Source organism: Pagrus pagrus, assembly GCF_965226575.1.
Source record: "Pagrus pagrus genome assembly, chromosome: 19".
NCBI classification, from domain to species: Eukaryota; Metazoa; Chordata; class Actinopteri; order Spariformes; family Sparidae; genus Pagrus; species Pagrus pagrus.
The window spans coordinates 12381393-12403109 of record NC_140203.1 but is presented as its reverse complement, the minus strand read 5'-3'; positions in this window follow the sequence as shown (position 1 = coordinate 12403109).

Here is a 21717-nt window from a genome sequence, read left to right as displayed (position 1 = left end):
GAATCTTGTGTCTGGAAGAAAATCTTTTTAAGATCTAAAAAACCAGGGCTACATATGGGATGACAATATAGCTCCATTAAACGGGGGTCAAATTATCAGGGGAACTATGGTCAGACTTTATCCGGTGTCCATTTTGTCGCTATTTTAACGAAACCCTGGTCTGGGTAACCACAGGCTTTGGAAGGCTGTGTGATGTCACTTTGTTCCCCCGTCCTCGGCCTTCATATTTGTCGATATGTCGTTTCTTCCTGCTGGTGTAAAGTCTGGAGTTCTCCCAGTTTGTGCTCCAGTGGTTGGTGTGAGTGGAAAAATGAGGCTTGTGGGTGTGGGTTTTTCTATGAACCTCAAAACTGAGTTCACTCACATCTTAACGGGAGGCTGCACGATCCAAAACGTTCAGCTTCTCATTATTCATCCCCTCTGTAAAAAATAATGGTATTATACACCAAATTTATGTGTGCAGTGAAGGCCCCGGAGCCACTGGTTCTGTGATATATATATAGCTCAGATTTCCTCCTGTTCATCACTTACAATTACTGTTTTAAAATAGTCCAGGCATTAATGTACAATGCTGCACTCTTTTGGTGGAAAAGTAGCAATGCAAGTGTATCAGCAGAAGTTTTTGAGACCTCTGTGTTCCACAGTTTCACTCACCACATATCACCTGCAGATACAGCAAGAGAAAACTGAAATAGCTTATAAATGTTCTGAGATGCAAAATCACTGGCACACTGCTTAGACTGCCTTGAATGTGAGTATCCAGATTCAGTGAGGACGCCTAAACAAATGTCCATGTCAGCTCGAGTGCATGCTATATAATACCTAATACTAAGATAGTTAATTTAATATCGAAGTCAATTTAAAAAGAAAATAGTATAACGTTGAAAACAAATGCAAAGTAGAAGTATTTTCACTTGCATCTAATGTGAAATATAAATATCCATTTCTGTTATGTTAGAAACATTTAAGAAATTGCTGATGTGATATTTAGAAGTGCATACAGTGTAAGTCTTGGTTGTCTTGTTAAATACTGAAATGAAGCAATATGAAGTGTGTTGTAAAATTAAAGTAATAGATTAACTACATTATGAATAATTAATGAATTGCTTTTGACATTTGCCATTACTATACTCTGTGTTTAAAATGTACCAAACTAAACCAAGCTAAGCCAGCTAAATTAAACAAGTTGTGCTGTTGATTTCATTAGAATGAAGACTGTTATTGTCACTTAAAAAATAAATAAATCTTTAGTTGTATTCATCACCAACTTGGTACTAAACTAGAGTTTTTCCTGTCATCAGGAATGGACTGGTGTCTCACATCTGAGAAGCATCACATCCGACTGTATTTTTTCTCTGGCCACATGTCAAATGATCGTGTAATTTATTTCCTGCAGAAGATACAACAGTCGATCATCCAGGCAAAGCAGGATTCTCTCGCTTTTCTTCAGCTGCTGGGAAGGTGCAAAACATGACCACATGCACAGCAGCCTCAGAGGGAAGAGCAGCACTACACCGATGGCTCTGTCCATATGGATGTGGTTACAGTGCGAGCTGTTTGTTGATGATACGTGCACATGCTATCACAGGTTATTCATGGCTGCGGAGGCTTCTCTGTGAGGATTTGTGCCTTCCACTCGTTTGTGTCGGTGCTACTAAAGATGGAAGAAAATGGGTGGTGGGTACAGTAGGTAATGTATTTGGTCCAAACACAGCAGAGTCACCATGGAGATTGTCACAGGACACACACCAGAGCACGGTCATATTTCATTGCAGGGGGATCTTCCAAGTAACATCCATTCATAAAACACACCAGCTCCTCTGTCTCAGGGGTAAAGCAAAGTTTCAGTTTGCAGTGTAGTTTATGAGGAGCCACAACTGTGTCAATACTTATTATATTAAAACAAATCCACTGTATATTTATAACTCAGTAATGCCAGGCACTACTTTTATATTTTCTAATACTAATAATTATGATGTTGTTTCTCATAGGTGTAGAGAAAATAGAGCCACATGTTATTATTAAAACAAAAAGTCTAGATAATAATGTTTATCTAGAAAATGTTAACAACGGAAACCAAATTAAAAAAAATATATAAGCACACGTGAAACAAAGTTCTTGAATCTGATTCTACTCAAACTTTATTAATTTGGTGTTTTTTTAAACAGTGTTACCAAATACTTCACAATGAATAATGCACAATAATTGATTATGTGGCCTCTTAATGTCCAAATGAGGCTGGTAAAATTGTTTTATTTGTATGTCTTTGAGGAGGTAGATACCACTGAAAAGTGTTTAATGCAGCATGGATATTGGAATGGTTAATTTCCTTAAATGTCTGTAGTATTTAGATGTCTAATTACAGTGTGGTTATCTTAAAGTTATTGTGCAAAATTAGATTTCAGTGTTTACTTGCAATTAGAACACTTAAGATATTTATAAAGTCAGAAAAAGACATGCAGAAAAATAAATGAATAAAATAATTTCAGACAAAGACGGACAGACAGACAAGTAAATAAAACAAGTGAGTGTGTGTATATGTGAAGGAGGTAATAGATGAAATGCACATCTGAGCAAAGCTGGCTATAAAAAGCAATTTGTGGGGAACAACATCCAGATAGGACATTTGTACTGTCTGTCCCCTAACTATCTGGGACCAGAACAAACTGGAGTGAAGGAGGTTACGTTGCCTGCGATATCAGTTAATCCTCACGCAAAGATACCGAGCTACAGCTGCCTTTACCTCATGTGAAACCCTCCTCGTCTGTCTGATGGCCCCTCTCCCCGTCCCAGGGCTCTCTTGTGCTACAGCAGCCTTCCAGTCATCAGGAACGGCAGCTTTATCTTTGTTTAGGGTTCCCAGGACTGACACAGCATCCACTTGAGATATGCCAAAGAGGCTGCGCATCAGAGTGCTGCTGCTCTCATAAGAGTGGGATATAAATGCTAGGCAGCTGTTACAGCTGGACTGTGCTGCCTCTGTGTATAAAGCTGTAGGACATTGTATTACTGGTTATACCTTTTTTGGTTCATTACTTACAAATTTGTGTAAAATTAAAATTTCTGCTGGTCAGCTCGTACCACGTCCCTTTGATTGACCCATTTGTTTCAGCTCATCTTAGTGTCTTTTGTTAAAGCGCTAATGGTGCTTTAAAGGACACTCTGACATCTAAGTTTCCCCACATGGCTGCCCTTTCCATCAAAAAACAACCACATTTTTGTTACCCTTCTCAGCCGTACATATTTACTTTGTTTTTTAGGTTTGATTCTCTGACAATGTGGCTCATGAGCCGACTCTTAGAAACTTGCCCTTGAGTGAGCTAACAAGAAAGGTGTGCTTGCAAACACTTTTCATGTCTCTCTGCAAGTTGATTTTCATAATATGGTGAAATATTTTAATAATTATGACTCGTGGCTGCCCTAAAAAAAGTAAGGCAAAAGATCTGCGCAGTGTACTGATAACTCCCAGCAAATTTAATTTATTAGAGCAAATATTTTAATCAAATGTGGTTGTGATCTGCATAATTAAGAGTCAATCTAGTCTCAGAAGGGACCAATCAGAAATGCCGGGATGCAATGCACATTCCTGCAAACTGTTTCACATTATTCCACAGGTGGCAGTAACACCCAAGAAACGCAGCAATGCACCCAGCAAAGGCAGCAAAGTAGAAGACTGCAAGCTAGCAGAAACTGTTGTGAACAAGGAAAGTTTCAAATTTTATAAAACGTCTGTTTTGCATATCATTAATGCGGAACAAAACTCATTCAACACATTCATTAGACCTCAAGGATACACACACACACAAGGCACCTTTAAGTTTCACCGTTGGCACCACTGGGCCTTTAAATCTGAACATGCAGCGCGACTTTGTGTCCAGATGTCACATTAAGATTTTTTTATCCCCATATCTCATTAATCTTAATCCACTATCAGAGTAATTATCTGTTTGCAGATATGTGAGTGTGTTGTGCCTTTTCCCCCGAGCAGCCGTCCCTGCAGTCTGGCTCTCCTCTCCGTGTGCTCCCCCCGATGATAAGATTGCTGCCCTTTCTCAGGCTATCGCTTACGAGGCAGAAGGCCACTTGAGGAATGACAGGGCCAACATGACTGACATTAGCGATGTAGAAAACTGCTGACGACTCATTAACGGATCCTCAGTGTGATATTCTTTTGTTTGTGTGTGTCTTTTTTTGTAAGGGTCACACAGAGCTGCTCTCTCAGCCTGGGTGGAGCTGAGATGTTGTTGGGTCAACTGCTGGTTAGCTTGGTTTATTGTCATATCCTAATTACAGTGCTGTGGCTTTGTTTTGGAAACAGGCGGCTCTCGAAGATGTTTGGAACAACCTGCCATGCAGACGCTTAAAGGGAACCTTAAATTAGCTTGATCACAAGGGAAGAACTGTAGTCAGTGGGACTGTCTCGAGGCCAGAAACGTCCTAATTAGGACTAGAAATGTCTGTTGGGGTTGTGTTGGCTGCAGGCCATCATTACAGTATGTTGAATAGGAACCAGATTGGGAGAATGATCACACAGATCTGAATCCCTTTGAAAATGTGAAATTTTCTGTGATGAAGTGTGACAAGCTGGAGTTCAGAAATGGCGCTAACAGTTACACTGTGAATGAAAACGCGCTATTTGAGACGTAATGTACTTACTTAACTTTTTGTTTACAACTATGTCCTTTCCATTAAAGCCTTCTCTCTTTTCAAAAAACATTCCTGATGACCAGCATTCGCCCTAACCAGGCCCAACAAACTGCACGTGCACTGCCTGACATGTCCTCTACTTGTATGACCTTCTCATTTGTGCTAATTATTTTGGGATGTTCAATAAAAGCTCGTAAAGCCAAGAGAGCACATTCCGGACACCGCAATAATGATGAGTTTAATATGACAGTGACTTCCTGTCTGTTTTGAGAGAGTCAGGGACAATTTGAGATCCCTTTAGATTTACAGATGTTTAATATAAATGTTCTGCTGTCTCATTATAATCCCCTTCTTAAATTTTCAAGTATCCAACCCCGATTAAACAGAAACCACTACCTGCCAATCGTAATGTAAAGAACATCCTTCCTTGCCAGAGAGCTGTGACTCTGCCATGATCTGTTGCTGCTGTCAAGCTGTAAATCTGGATGCACCCTCTGAGAAAGGAAAGAGGCTTTTCAGCGGGGACTATTACGTCCAAAGCGAGCTGCAAGACAGTGTTTCCGCTGCTCGCTTTTGTGCCATGAAAATGAAATACAGTCAGCACGCAAAGGCCTCTTTCTCCTTTTTCCCTTTTTTCTTTTTGCACCTCTTTTTCTTTTTTATTACCCTCTGCATCTTCCCACACGTTCCCTATTTTGTGTCATTGTGGCCGCAAACCCTGAAATAGAGGTCGTTGGCGCTGATGTGTGTATTCTAAAGTGGGAAAATGGACCCATCACTGGGATTCACATGGATGTATATGCAGTGTTGTAAAAAAGTACCCAAAGGTTCTACTAAGTAAAGATGTCGTGCTAAAATACTACTGCGGTAAAGGTGAAAGTCACCCATACATATTAAGTTAAAGTGTCTGATATGACATGAACTTAAGTATTAGAAGTAATTTTCTGGTCATAAATGTGCTTTAGTATCAAAAGCGCAAGTAAAAGTAAATCAAACATACATTTATCGTTATCGACCTGATATTCAGCATTTTTCTGATGGTTGATTCAGTATTTTTTTTCTTATTGCAGATAAAATGACTTAATTGAAAAATGTGCTGCTTTGGCTCTGCTGCAACATGTGATCTGCAAAGTAACGAGTAACCAAAGTTGTCAAATAAATGTAGTCGAGTAAAAAGTACAATAATTGCCTCCAAATGTAGAGGAGTGGAAACATAAAGTACCACAAAGTTGTACTTAAGTACAGTACTTGAGTAAATGTGCTTAGTTACATTCAATCGCTGCAATTAAGTAACATTAAATGAGAGGATCTGTCTGCGTGAATGACTGCGAGGACAAGAAAGACTACCCTGTGTGTCGTGCTGTGTTGGCAAGGAGCCACAGCCCATTGGATGAGGACTCAGAGAGGGTTATTTTTGGGGATGTTCAGGTGCCTGGGGCCCCATCAGAAAGCCCTTATAAAGAGGTCCTCTCTGGGTGGGTGGAAAGTGGGTTATCAGCCTCACTGTCGCTCCTCGATGGGGCCAACTCGTTTGCATCTAGTCAACACCTTCCCTCTCTGGCACAGATCCGACCCGTGGCCTCTCTTACATCTCTTTCTACCACATTTCCTCCCGCACTTCTTGTACCAGTCAATCCAGCTTCACTAAATACAACTCTGTAATTATTTTTTGTTCCTTTGCCACGCATAATACGCTCTCATCAACACTTTCCGAGCCCAATCCATCTCCCCTTTCTCATCTGTTTTACATTATTAATGATCAGCAGGGGCAGAGGTGTGTTAGGCTTTGACCATATCATCACAAAGCCTTGCGGTTAATGGGATTTCAGTGTAAAGCCAAACTGAAATCCTTGTACTTATACTTAGATTGCGCATTTGGTGTAAGTGTGATTATGTAGAATGTCAAACCTCTGATTGTGCACAGCAGCAATCATTATTAGTTCATGCATTTGTGCAACAGAAAAAATGGTTTATAAGGTATGAGATTCCATTTATTTACCTTAACACTTAATTTAACTTTACGTCAGCGCATCCTAATCTGGGTTGTAAAATTTTCATTTGATATTGTACAAGACTGAACATACTGAAAAATGTTATTACCACATCTTTCCGTTCTTCTTCTCCCTTCTCTCCTTTCCTCGTCGTAGGAATGTTTTCCCAGACTCTCTTTTCACCCTCTGTGAGCGCTCTTGTCTCTCTGTGGTTACGCACTTCATTTGTCTTCAGCAGGATCAGAGAAAAAAAAAAAAATCAAAACAATCACTGGACATTGAAGCAAGAGAAGGCTTAAGACAAACTCTTGGATAACAAGATGACAGCGCTTGTTAAGACAGAGCTCTTGAGAAGATGGCCACTCCACACAATTATTTTATTGGTCGTATTTAACCCGGATTTCAAGACGCTTTAAAAAGAAAGCACATTTAATTATTGTCACATCATTCATTGGACAAGGGCAGGTTCAAAATTCTTGTTTCATTTTGTTGACATATAAGGGTCAAAGGTTTTTATTCTCTGAAAACAGAAAATACTGTCAACAAACTTTTTTCACCATGTTTTTAGGAATAAACTGTTCTTTTAATCGGGCTCTGAACAACATCTGAACAAACCCCTCTGTAAAATAAATGTTTGATATTGTGAGGCTTTGATTGATTTAGTTGTTGGCTGACTTTTATTTTAATTTCATGCACAGTGATGAACACTAGTTAAACGCACATTTACTGAATAAAAATAAAACACAATCACAAACAATATGCGTTGACTGTTTTCTCTAGTTTTGTAAAATGTCATAAATATAATATAAATAAAAAGTTCTATTATTATTGCTGTTATTGTCGTTCCTCTAATATTGCACATTACAATAAACTTGTCAATGTTACTGAGAAGGTAATACATTATGTTACATTTCTATAGATTTCTAAGAGTTTATAAGTGATTTTTTTTACAGGTGTGTATTTTTTCAGGTATTTTCTTCACCTGAGCAAAGGTTTCTTCATCTTTTTTTAACATTACATACTTTTGCTACACTTACATTTACTTTCATGTTACATGTTAAGTTTTTTTTAAACCTTTTTCAAATGTATTTTTTTATCCTACAACTCTTTGATCGCCGGATGTTTTATTCCTTGACCTATAACTCATTGTGAATTGCCTTTCTATGTTGTTGTCCGTGTATATTGTGCTGTTTTTATAGTTTGTGCTATCTTTGATTGCAAAGAAATTTCATCAACTGTTGTTTGTAATTATGCTTTATGAATGCATTTGGATTGGACGGTCTTTCTTGTGTTGTATACTCAAGACTTTTTTGAAACAAAGTTTTTTAAAAATACCTTTTCACATGTCCTCATTTACAGCTGCACTTAACTTACCCACCAAAAGATGGAGCTACAGCCATTGCCCAAGGTCAGTTAGAGAAGGCTGAGAGCCTGTGAGCTTCTCTGGGCCTCCCATCGTGGTTTGAGTTCTGGGTGTTTGCGAGCGGGTTTGAAGTGATCGTAGCGTCAGGGCCGAACAAACTGGACAGTGTGGAAGAGTTTGAGCCATTCATCAGGGATCACTCACAGTTAACATACATTATCCAGCGTCTTTGAAAAGTGGCTGCTACTTTTCAGTGACATTGTGTATGGTTGGGTGGTTGCAGGACTCCCTTAAAGGCTGATATAGACACAGCCAGGTGCAGAGCTAACAGGTTATATACTCTACATCTGGTGTGTTGAGTAATAAAGATGTGAAAGACAGAATGACCTAAAATTACAGTTAGAGTGACTGGAGAAGGGGAGGAGGAGTGCTGTAACCTTTTCCATAAGGAGAATCAAGGGTTGTGATTGGTTCAAGACTATTTTCCCATCTCTCTGCTTCCTCCCCTCCCCCTCACACCAGACCCTGGATGGCACGCAAGGCCCTGACCACCGCCGCAGCATGGCGCCGAGGGGGTACAGAGTTTGTGTGTGTGTGTATGTTGTGTGCTTCATTCGGCTCGGAGGGCCGAGACCCCGGATATGTTGTGGAAGTGTGCAGTGGACAGGGGCCAGACAGGACGTGACCTTCTGGAGGAAGCTCGGCCGGCCCTATAGGCCGAGTGGCTATCAATCAACACCCTTTGTCCCGCCTCCCCCACGACTGACCACTTCAAACACACAGGAGGATTAAACTCATGGTCGGCTCTCTTTATTTATCTTTTATATGAATTACCACACTATATTAGTATCACTAATATGGTTGAGTTTTAATGAACTCAACCATTCCTCGACAGAAAAAGAAAAAACCTAAAATAACATCTAGCTATTTTTATTATTCTGTCATTGATAGAAAACCTTGAAGAGAACTCCTTATTTTATCAAACTGGTGGAAATTTGTTTGACTCATATCCATTTTTTCCTAAACTGCTGTGCTAAATCTAGTACAAGCTTTGTTTAATCTTTAATTACAGAATGTGACCTAGATCTGTATCCGTCACCTGTATCTGTTGGACATGATTATTTATTAGTCTTTTGAACCCCACTGTAATTTAGCAGGGGTACTTTCATTACTCCCAACAGCAGATCAAAGCTCCGCGTTGATTTCCCTCCTCTGCAGGCTGTCCAGGGTCCAACCTGCACTTCGGACAAATGGCCGGCAGGTCAGGAACTCAGTTCCGCTGAGGGTAGAGGCCAAGGGCCCCGGACTGACCCTGGACTGATGCCACTGTGCTATGAACTGTGTCTCATGGCTTTCAGTTTCAGATGAAGCAGACCTTTTCTTCAGATGGTGGCAGTGGTGATGATAATGATGAGATGATGGATTTATAACACTCAAGCTTTTATAGTCCGCATTGTGTCAAATTCTGTGGTGGTCAGATCTTCATTAATGTTGACAACAAAGAGGTCAAAGTAAAAAAATGTTGGCTTGTTTTTATTTCAATTATTTCTCTATTGTGGCAATTACAGCAAACATCTGGAGGTAATGAAAAGTCCATGTCAAGTTTGTTGCAGAGCTTATTTGCATGGGTCTCGCTTTGTGATGTGGAAGACAAAACTTATCCAAACAAAGAGAAAATAACCAGTTTACTAATTGTAACTCTGACTTTCATTGCACATATAATGATTTTATTGTATTCCTGATCTCTTCCAGCTATCAGCCAATTCTATTCTGTCATGAAACAGAGAAATAGGTGGTTGCATGTGGGAATATTCTCCACTAAATCTATATTCTTGCAGAACAGAATATCTAGGAAAAGCCAACTGGGAAGAGGAGAGGAGTTAATCGACGTATAAATGTCTTACTTTTGTCCATGTCTGGGAAAAAAGAGCTGAAGGTGCTAATTAACAGAGCTGTCAGTGGTTCCTTGAAGTGAAGTGAACTTGCCGATAAGCAGAGTGGCTGGTGGAGGGAAACTGACGGGGCCCCCGAGCCATCTGGACCTTGTTCTCCCAGAGAGCGGGGCTGTGGCACAAAAAGGGGTATCGACGGTAAAGTAAGCAGAATATATGAAGGAAACAAGACTTGATTTTTGTTGTTGAAGCAAGAAAACTGGCGTCAGGTAACAGTGTTGACAGGGTTTTGAGGGTAAACAGGTAATAAACTTGGTTTTGGTGGCATTAGCAGTTTCAGACATTCACATTTATGTGTGGATTCATGGATAACCACCAACATTTGTGAAAGTTGCCATCGTTTGAAAAACAGCTGTAGATTTTTGGTCATTTCATTGGCTGTTATACACGCATACCACGACATGTTGGGCTCAAATCTGTTTCTTGTAGCACTTTTGTTCAAGAAAGTACAAAAAATCAAATAAATGTGCACTCAAAGGGACCCAGTTAATGTGATATGCTAAAAAATCCAACTCACATGAGTTCATTTAAATGTGTGAGGTCTTATTTTCTGGACAAAAACTCAATTTACAACAAAGACAAAGATGGATCTCCTCCTTCCTTCTTTCTCAGCGGTGTGCCGTAGCTCTGCAGCTCTAAAGTGCTATCCTGTGACTCTGGAGGGCCCACGTAGCTCATCTCCTGCAGGTAATCAACCATCATTCTTTCATGAGGCTGTGAGTGTTCAGGAGAGACTCTGGATCTCCCCTGCTGCTTCTGCCAGCAATACATCCTGCTACACGTTAGGGAACATGACAACTGCACTCCCTCCCAGCTCATTGCACCTGAACACACTCCTCTATCTCATGACATGATAGGTCAAATCGGATCGCTCGCTGCCGCGCTTTGGTAAGTCAGCCTGCTTCCAGGGAGATGAGGTAGGAGTCTCACAGATTACAGATTTTTTTTCATGTACTTAATCAGCCTGAGAAATACAAATAACTATGTTTCACTCGCATCTAATTCTTCTGTTTGTCTGTTTTTGTTTTAGATTTGCACACAAAACAAACCCTAATTTAAGAATAATGAATGCCAGCAACTAACATACCTGCTGCTCGTCGTAAACATCCTTATAAAAAATAAAAAGAAACTACGTAATAGCCTGCAATGTTTGTTTGCCAATTCAAAAAATAATTTATTAATTAAAAAGTAACAGCAAAATTAAAGAAATTTGAACCATCAGCCTGCATCTTGATAACTTTGCTTAGGGATTGAATTGAAAGAATGTCAGTATTTTCCAAAGTTTGTCAATGTCCACTGTCCCCAATCCTCTGGGCATCCAGTTTTTGACATATATTATTATTTATCTCAGCTTGGCTATTTCATAGGTTAATTGTAGCTCTGAAGAAGCCAAATACCTGGTGTTAAGCTAATGCTAAGTCTGCTCAAAATTGTTGGACAATTGTTTAGCACGGTAACAATTACTAAATACAGTAATTTGTGTAAAACAATATTGTATTTGTTAACAAATGATTGAAATCTAAAAAAAGACAATCGCCTTCATGCCTTGATAAAATCAACAACTTAGTCACTCAAAATTATTTCAACTTGAAGAATAATTTTGAAACATTTTACATTTACAACTTAGTTATAAATATTCACATTCCACAAAATGGTTGGCACATTTGATCCTCCGTACGACGGCACATGACAAAGTTGCTGTATGATAACACTCACAAAGTACTTCTGTCAGTCTATCAGGATTTCATTTCTCTTCATCTCTATATTGTGAGAAAAGGACAGGATGTCATTCACAGGCTAATGAAAGCTGTGCCAAACTTAACATAAAAGTAACGCAGGTTAATTGCACTGTTAATTTGCGACCATGTATGAATATATCCTCCATCAGCATGAATTAGACACACCATTTTAACCCACTCCTCACGTGAGGCAGGTATCCAGTGACCACGTGACCAACACATAAACTGGTGGTTGGGTTGAATTGTGTGCACTTCATTAGAATGAGGAAGGGTGTTGCTGCAAAAGATCCCACAGCAAACCTAATATGGATAAAGTTTTAAGACGTGCAGGTCAATGCCAGCGCCGCTGCATTCCCTCTGCTTCTGCTTTCTTGCCACAACTTAACTTGTGGGGAATTGTATTTTTCTAACTTTTTATACATGTTCTTAATATATCAGTGCGTGCATTTCCACTTTGCTGAGCTTCAGCTAAATTTTTAAATGAGACTGAGATTCTGCGCAAATCCGAAAAAGGCAGCTTTGATTAAAATGTTCAAAATAGGAGTAAGAATAGATTTGGCTTTATAGGTGGGAAAGAAAACTACTATGATGTTCATACTTGAGGAGAGGAGACTAACTTGAACCATGACCAAGCTCTATGCTTGTCTATGCAAATAATATACTTATCATGTTGCTTTTAGGTACCTTCACATTACTTTTCTAAACTGTGTCTCAAACTGTGAGCTGAGTCTTGTGACATATCACCTACTGTTTTCAGGCCTTCGGTGTCTCTTCTTTTTTTCCCCCTAATGTTATCCCTCCGTCTCAATATTGTTTTTATTACTAAGTGTATATAAATTATGCCTGTAAATGTGTGTCAGTGCATGTGTGTCTATGCGTGTGCACACATCATTTGCACGCCTGTGTTCGTGAGACGTGGTATTATCAGTGCGGTTCACTGCTTCTACGAAAAACGGTTGAAATGATATCCAGAGCTCAGACATCAAACACCAGGGGCCGGCTGAGTTATGGTGCATCGATCGACTGCAAGAACAAAGGCAGCGATGGTTAAGGGGATGGAAATGGTGGAAGAAAGAGATAGATGAAGCAGACAGAAGACAAGCAGGTCTGCAGCGAATTCAGTTTGGGGTCCTGAGGCTCTGGGGTTTATGTCAGTCAGGGTCTGGAGGAAAAGTTGCTCCCTTGAGAAAAAGAGTGGAGAGCGAAAGAGAGAGACATGCAAGGGGATGTGTGGGCCACTAAGGGTCTGGATGATAGGTGAAATTAACCAGGTGCCCTCCTGGCCCAGCTGTCAATCCATTGCTTTCCCTTCTGCTCCTTTACAGCAAACTCTGTACGTTTTTTTTTTAAAACAGGGCCCAAAGTCAGGTGCTGCCTTCGAGTATGCATGGCTGGTGAGTTTCCGTCTGTTCATGTCTGCTTTTCTAAGCCGTTACAGTTGTGTACGGGCACATGTCTGGATGGTGATGAATAACCAGACCCTCCTTGGTTATCTCGACTTCCTTTAGAGTTTCAAGTGAGAGCCAGATGTAGCTATTCATCTTAATCTTTCCTCTCATTTAGTCTAGATGTAGTTGGAGGCCATTTCACTTTTCATTACATTATCAAACACCGGAAGGACCTCTTGTCATGACAAAATAATCCGAATGTGTTGACTACATTGTCAGCATTACATATAAAATCACAAAAATAATAATCAAAGTATAAAATAAAAAAACAAAATCTGAGCGATAATAAATAAACTGAAACAATCTAGACACTGTAAGACAAAACAGGTTTGACCCCAGGAAACTTCCTCATGTTCACATAAAGATTTAATTTCCTGTAGTCGTATTAATGCTAATGGATTTGAGATGTAGTGGAATAAAAAGCTTTTGAGACAACGACTCCCTGAGTGTTGAGTCAGAGGAGATGGGACTTCTCACACCGGTGTAAATGTCACACCGGGTCTTTTAAAGTGACTATACATGACACCATAAAATATTCAACACAGTCCACATTTGACTGATCTGTGGTCTTCTCTATTCTTTTGTGACTCCTTGAATATAAATTTAAAATCTGAACCATTCAATAAGTCTTAAAAACCTTAATTAAAATATGCATATTTATTAATAAAAGATAAAAAAAAAAATGAATACAAAATCAAGAAAATACAGAAAATAAATGTGCTGCATTTCCACACAGGCATTTTAGGAACGAAGCAGAAGGCAGGCACTTCCTGCAGGAGGTTATAAATTTGCCTCTCGCACCACAGATTGACAGTGTGCTCACTTGTGTTTACAATTAACAGATTTTAAATGATGTCATCCTCAGTGATGACAGACCACGAGCTAAGAAACTTCTGTCAAACTGTGGCAAGGAACACGCCTCAGATATGAGGGTGCCTCATGCCTGCAGCTTGTTTGATACAGGATGATATAAACCACACTTTGATTGACGAGTGATGCAGCGGCGTCATCTCTTACCATGTGGTTTTCACCCCATCCCTAATGGCTGCTCGGGAGGGAAGCGCTCATTTAAAGAGGCTAATACCGCAGAGAAAAACAGCCTGGTAACAAGCAGAACATCGTCTTTGTGGCAGGTCAACAACTAATGACGGTTACTTTTGTTATGCCGCTGCAGTATTCACCACTCACTAGTTTGGTTTAGGAAATTACGTGCATAAATGTTGAATTGTTTTAATGCCAAAATACGATACAATATGATATAATTCAATATTTTTCAATATACTTTACTGTCCCTGACTCAAAATGCTGTGCATGTACAGTGGTGGTCCCCATCTCGAGTGCCCACCTCCTTGTGGGTGAGTTACATATGGATATTATTCTTCTGAGTAATGAGTATTGTATGCTTAATATGCTTCTGTCTGATATTTAACATCAGGTACTATTCATTAACAGTGAATCAGTAATGAAAATAAGGAATGCATAGCACATATACAGATTTTCAGTGGTCCATTCTAGCCACCCCCATAAAAAACATCTAGGTGCGCCCCTGTGCATGTTTAGCTGCATCCATAGCAGTAATTTAAAAAAATACACATATTGCACAAGCAATGATAGGAACACCATGAAGCTATCCCATACGCAAAAGTAATATATGTATGTATATGGAATTCCCATATTTGATCTATATGTACATACAGTATAGGTACAAAGCCATACATGAAACCTGATAAAAATTGTAGCAATTTCGTATATTGACATATGTGTCAAGCCTTTACAAATACGTATGTTTGTGAATGTAAATCACATATTTATATGTACGTGACATAATATAATTATAATAAATATAAATCATATTATATAATTTAATTATTCATACATATATAACACATGTATTTGTATAAATCTGTAGTATACAAACAATATATATGCATATAATATGATGTATATTTTCAATATATGAAAAAAACATATACTTTATTTTAAAGTATGTACATATATACATTTTACTATGGGTATTTCATATATGTTATAAACTTATATGAATTAGTTATACATTATACTTATAACACCAAATAAAACAATTATTTTTGGCATATATGCACATGTGCAAATATTGCCAAATATTATCTCCATATATCCTGAGGATGTATGTATTTAGTAACCATATATTGCCTCATAGGTAACATGTACGGCAGCATCACTCTTGATATAGGGGCTTATATCTCATACATTTCTGTATGAGATTGTGAAACCCCTGCAGCCTCGAGCAACGTTAGCAACAAAAATGTCGAAACATCAGAAAAGTTCAATGTAAGTTCAAGTTTTTAGACAAGAACTTTAACTTTTATTTTGCACGAAATACAAAACTTCCATGTTTGATGAAAGAATTTGAGCACTTTCATAGTTCCGCGCTGCTCAGCAACCACTAAAGTTCACCTTTCTGGGATGATTCCTATGCTTCAATTATCCCTTCTGCCTAACTTATGATTAAAACTGAGGCTTCTTGGACATTGTTCTTGACACTGCTGCATTTCACAGCACATTGAACACTGAACCATGTAACCGAGAGCTTTGTAGAAAGCAACAGAGGTGTGTTCAGACTTCTTCACCCGGGCGAGTGAAGAAGAGAGAGGACTCTGTGTGCGCCGGGCATGTGCACATGGCATGCAATCCTTGCAGAGAGGCACATGGCTGCAGCACATGTATGTGCGTTCACAGGGTGGCTGCATTGTGCCGCAGTAATTGATAATAAACAGGTCTCATAGCGGGGATTTTATAGCTTTTCCAGTCTTGTTAATTCAGAAAAAAAATGCATTGGTTCTTTCCTCCCTGAATTTAACTGAGGTTTTCATTGGCTGGTTCCATGAACATACCTTTGTTATGGGCACTTGTGGCCAGGCCTCTTGAAACGGCTGTGTCAATACCAGAGACGGAAATCAGGTGGCTGCCATGTCAGGTCCAACACTGGACAGAGTGTTCGATATGGGTCACAGAACTGTGTAGTGGTGTTGTATATTTTATATGACATACAGTAAAAATGTATATTTTCTGCAGGGAGGTCATAAGAACAACAAGTGAGTCCTCTGGTGTACAGATAATAAATGGTTTACATGACATCATGGGGGAAAGTGTGCCTCATTTCAGACAACGCGAAACAAACAATATTTTTCGAAGCGCCCTATTTCATGCAAATAGACAACTGAGTTTTGTATTCTTTCAACTAAGCATGTAACAGTCATTATCCTACACTTTGCAGCCTGAATGATTTGAGTTGCATGCATGAACACATTTAAACAATTCAGTACCGATCACACACATTCTCACACGCTGATTTTTAAGGCCGGTATGGCTCACCTTGATGGAAGGGGATGTAACAACGCACTAGCTGGGTCCTCTGTGAAACATATGCAGCTACAGCCAGCCAGCAGGGGGCATTTGTTCTTTGCAGTAGCCCAACTATTTTGAGTGAAATCAACCATCCAGATTACAGCCTAACCTAGCCCTTTGTGTGGGGGATAGAGGTTGAACGGTGGTGAGTGGGGCGGCAGGAGGAGGGAGGGCTGGGAGCGAATTCTTGTCCAAACATTCTGCACGCGGATTTGTATTCATTGCACCCCTGCTGCTATTGATATCATTACGCGGGGTGCACATGCTGCGAGGAGGGGGCTGGGACTGGCAACGGGGAGGTCATGGAGCTGCAGGCCCTAACGAGAAGTGACACTGGCTCCAGGTCGGCCAAGCATCCACCGGATTTCAATGGGAGCGGCACTTTCCCAGTCAGCGCATTAGATCAAAGATCATTACCTGCTAATCAAAACACATGAACGTAAGGGGCTTCCCTTCTCCTCTCTTTCGCTACGAAGGAAGCGAGACAAAGGAGGAGGCTGCACCAGCTACCGAACTGGATGGACCTCCGTGGCCCCATGAGAATGGAGGACCCCCACCCTATCAGTTCCTGGACTCATTCAAGCTGCTCCTGCAGCCTTTACCAGCCACTGACTAACCTTGTGTTTCTCAATTAAAGTCAGAATTTACACAACACTCTTTCACCACCGTTTCAGTCATGTACCATATCATCAGTACCTTCTACAATGCTTTAAATTGCTTTCAGGGGGTGTGCACCTCTTGCCCTCTGTCTTTCCCAGACCCTGTTGTCTCATTTGGTGCTGCGTCACCACCTCCACTGGGGGCCAAACAGGGCTGAGCTGCTCTTTACCAGAAGACACGATTACAGGACTCTTGTCTTTTCTAGATAGCAACAGAACTTGTCTGTCTCTTGACCCCTGAAACAGCCTTGCAACACTGCTCACATGCAGATAAGTTGTATAGTTGCCTATCATAGCTTTGGGGTCCAGCTCAAAACAACAGCAAACGTCCGTCCTAACTGTTGAATCCTTTGGTGCACAAGGTTCTTCTCGCATGTTTGCGATATTAATATTGCGTTGTCGACTTTATTCACATGAGGGGATTGAACTGGGGTAAAGGGGTGGCAGAAATATGTCGCCTCGGGGTAGGGGCCTGGGTCTTGAAACGCTGGACCCCCTCGGCCAACATGGGACAGAGCGAGAGCGAGGGAGAACAGAGAGAGGGGGGGTGCAGTGGTGGGTATTTTGCTGCTGTACTGAAGGCTCCATGGCCCATTAATCGTTTGTTTGAGTTTCCGCCCCGGCGAGCATGTCATGTCTCCATTAGAGAGGGTTTGTTTCTTCTTCCTGTCCGCCTCTTGGCAGCAGGGGGCTCTCACACATCTCATTTGGCCGCGCACTGCTGTCTGGTGCCAGGCAGACTGTCCTGCGCTTGTGTGTGTGTGCACACGTATGTGTGTGTATGCGTGTGTGCAAACGCGCATGGCGAATTTCATGTTTTCGGGCTACTCATTTCCTAGAGGTGAACGTTAATGCTAATCGAGTTAGGAGGGTGCTGATTCCAATGTGATCTGTTGGACAAACCAAATCCCTCCTAAAGACTGTTGTCAGTTACTTAAGCCTGCTGACTATTGAAATTCGTGGATTACTCATAATTGGATTACTTTAGTTATTTTTGCCTTACTCAATGTACAGAATAATGAGTAAAATCAACAATTTATTTCAAATTGTCGGCTCTAACTTGAACTTCAAGTCTCACTCATGCTTTTTATCAACTGCAGTGCAAAACAGCTGCAAATGACATGCTTTAGTGTTAATCAGATTGAGCAGTGTAGGATTTATCAGCTCTGGATCCTGCAGAGTTACACTTGTAAATATTGTGCGTGTGTGAACACAGATTAATCTTTGTTTTTCAGCTAGTGGATTAATACTAAAGCTGGGGCAATAAACCAAGGGAGGACTGAAGCTAAACCTCATGTTTTAATTACAGTTTTTGGGCTGAAGGATAACAATGATTTAATCTAAATCTTAGTGCACATAATGTACATTATTGGCAATGGGCATGATTTGTTCCTAAAATACTACAGTTAAAATCTGTAAATCTGTTTTATTTTGGCAGTTCCATAACTTCTAAAACTGAAATCAAACTCTGAGTCAAAATTGTGGCTCACACAAAGAGATTTTTTCGAAGAAATTCATTACCTCCTTTGTCTTTATGAAGATACCCTTGCTAAAATGCTAAGATGCAACATTCCAGCCAGTCTGCCGACTTACTTATTGGGCTCTCGGGTGTATGGGCTGACCCACGCTGCCATGGCCTATCTTGATGTTAGTTTGACCTTCGACCTAAGACTACGCTGTAGACATCAGCCTGCTGACCTGTCAAATGGGCCCCTTTATTCCCGTGACCCACGGAGCCTTCCCCTTTAAACTGAAATATGGCCGCCAAGCCTACAGAAGCCAGCCAATTAGGAAGTAGAAAGTAATCAGAGTGGCACAATGAGCCGAGACTAATAGAGTCGTCTTTATCTGCCGCCCGCCCGTCTGCCTGCCTGCCGGCTGCCTTAATGCCCTCACCGCTGCTGCCATTCTGCTGCTCGTATAAAAACTGATGAGCATATCTGTTGCTTGTGATTGATTAGACCCTCTTTACATTTAAGCTATTCTTGACAACTTAATGTGCAGAAACTCAGTAAAATAACCGAGACACTTCGAGGGAAAACATCAGTCTGATGAAGAGCAGTGTTGCTTGAAACGGCACAACTTTGGTGCATGAAATAAGTGGATATTGGAGCTCTGCGGTGCGAGTGCCATCTTTCTGTTTCACATTTGCTAAATTTCGACTCAGCAGCTGCTGTCTTCTGGTTGGATGTGCCAGAAAACTTACATGAGGATGGGTTGAACTTGAGTTTTCAAGGTAGATGAGACATAAGTCTTGAAAATCATGATGTCATGTACAAAACAAAGTTGTTACCACTGAGAAAGTGGTAACAAACCAACACAGATATGTTAATTCAACAATGTCTGCTGACAATAGTGTTACTATTGTTGTGCTGAGATGAAAATACCTATTATTTCTGACATGAGTTTTGACATGACAACATGATGAGATACATAGCCGTTTTATGCTATATATTTGCTATGTGGTTGCATAGGACCCCTGAAGACACGGGGGCAGGAGTGAAATTGTGATGTGAATGGGCAATTGACTGTACTGATAATACCAAGGTGCATCTGATAAAACAAAATGCTGTTAGAAAAAAACAAACAAAAAAACAATACAAAGTGCTCTCTCGGATGTCCCTATGGATAAAATATGATAAAGTGCCCTCGAGACTTTTGCATGTTAATAAGAAAAAGCCTCCATATATAAACGACTAACTTATATACATTTCTGAAACTTCTTCATACTTAAACATTCAGGCAGATGAAGAAAGTTATGTTGTGACATTTATTGGTTGCTTCAGTGCTTCTCCGTGCTCCCTCTGTCCTCCATCCTCACTTCTCTTTGCATGTCACTGACTCTCCCCGATGTGTGTGTGCGTAGATGTACAAGGTGCACTTACTGCAATTTTCATTTTCCTCACGCGAGACCTATTTGTTTTCAGGTCCTTGTCTCTTTGCTTTTGCACTTGACTGACTCAGAGCAAGTGTTTGCATCCCTAAGCAGTTTAGAGATGCGGCAGCAAACAAAGAGGACTATTGTCTCCGTTTTCACAAAATGACAGCCATCTCTGGAGGTGTTCCCTGAATGACTCACCACACATTTGAGTTACTTGTTCAGCGGCGGCGTCCTTTCATCCCGCATCCTGGGGGAGAACGAAAGAGTGCCACCGAAGACCGCAGAGTGTCCAGAGCACATGAAAAACTGGGGACAGAATCAATAGCTCACTAGAGTGGAACTATTGTAGACCGTGAGCTGCCATTTCTCACCTTGTCCTTCTGAAACGCAGCTAATGTTTCCCCCTGTCGTCTCGCTGTGCTGGATTGATATCTGTTGCGCTTCATAAATGGAGATGGTTGTTCTTGTTAACCCTTTTACTTTGTCTGTCAGTCACAAAAATAAACTTTAAGTTTGTCCTGACCTCATTTGTTTCGGTCGTAGTCTCTCCGGCACATGAAAGTCAAAAAACATCAACAAAAGTCATTCTTGAAAAATTTGAATTCCTTCCCAAAAGTTACAAATTCCTTGTCCGGGAATAACAGAAATGTATATTTTTATTCTTGATCTTGAGTAAAACATAATGTCAAATGAATTGTAAAGCTAAAATATAACATTTAGTGCAGTTTTCTCTCTTGGTATCTTAGTGATATCGGTAAAAACAATTTAAAAGCACTTTGTGCAATGACAATGTGTCTTTCATGAGACATTTAAAGGAAAACATTTTTTGCACTCCAAACTCGTCAAAATGTGGAGCATTGGGATGGCGTCCAACCCATCCGACAATCCCAAAGTGTGAGTTTTTGACGAGTCCAGAATGAGACTCAAAAATCAACTTTTCTTGCAAACGGGACCTTTAAGAGTTTTACAGAAATGTTGCATGTTCAATTTGCCTCCTCACATTTGAATGCACACGTGAACTCAACATTTTCAGGAGTGATTGGCTTTTTTTCCACATATTAAAGAAAATTTCCACAATCCGTACTCTCTGGGCTCTGCTTGTGAGGATGTCCGATATCCAGTTGCAGAGTGTTGCACTCAAACCCAGAGTGTTAGGTTTTCCAATTAACTTCAACTGTTTTTATTTCCCAGGTGCGTGAAGACTGAGTGAAGGGCAGTAGATATGGCATCCTCTGTGAAGTGAATTTCACATTATTGGCTTTTTCACATATTAATGAAAAAAATATTAGAAAAGTTAAACTACAAAAGTTTTTTTTTTAAATTACACATATCTAAATACATCATGTATAAATGCAGTAGACAAATCTCAGGCTCCAGACTTCACGCACTCACTCATCCTGCTGAATGTATTGCAAACGTCAGATAAGAGCATCACATTGATGAGAAGCAGACTGCGGTATTTTTACCTCAGGATCCACTTCTGTCCATTGACTGAGATAATAAAGATGGACTCAAGCAAAGATTGCAGAGCAGCCCCACTCATTTTTCACAGCACTCTCACTGAGCAGAAGGTACTTTGTTAAGTACTTGTTAAGTGTGTTATTCTTTGTACACAAACATCTCCCGGGTAATAGCATACCTACACAGCAC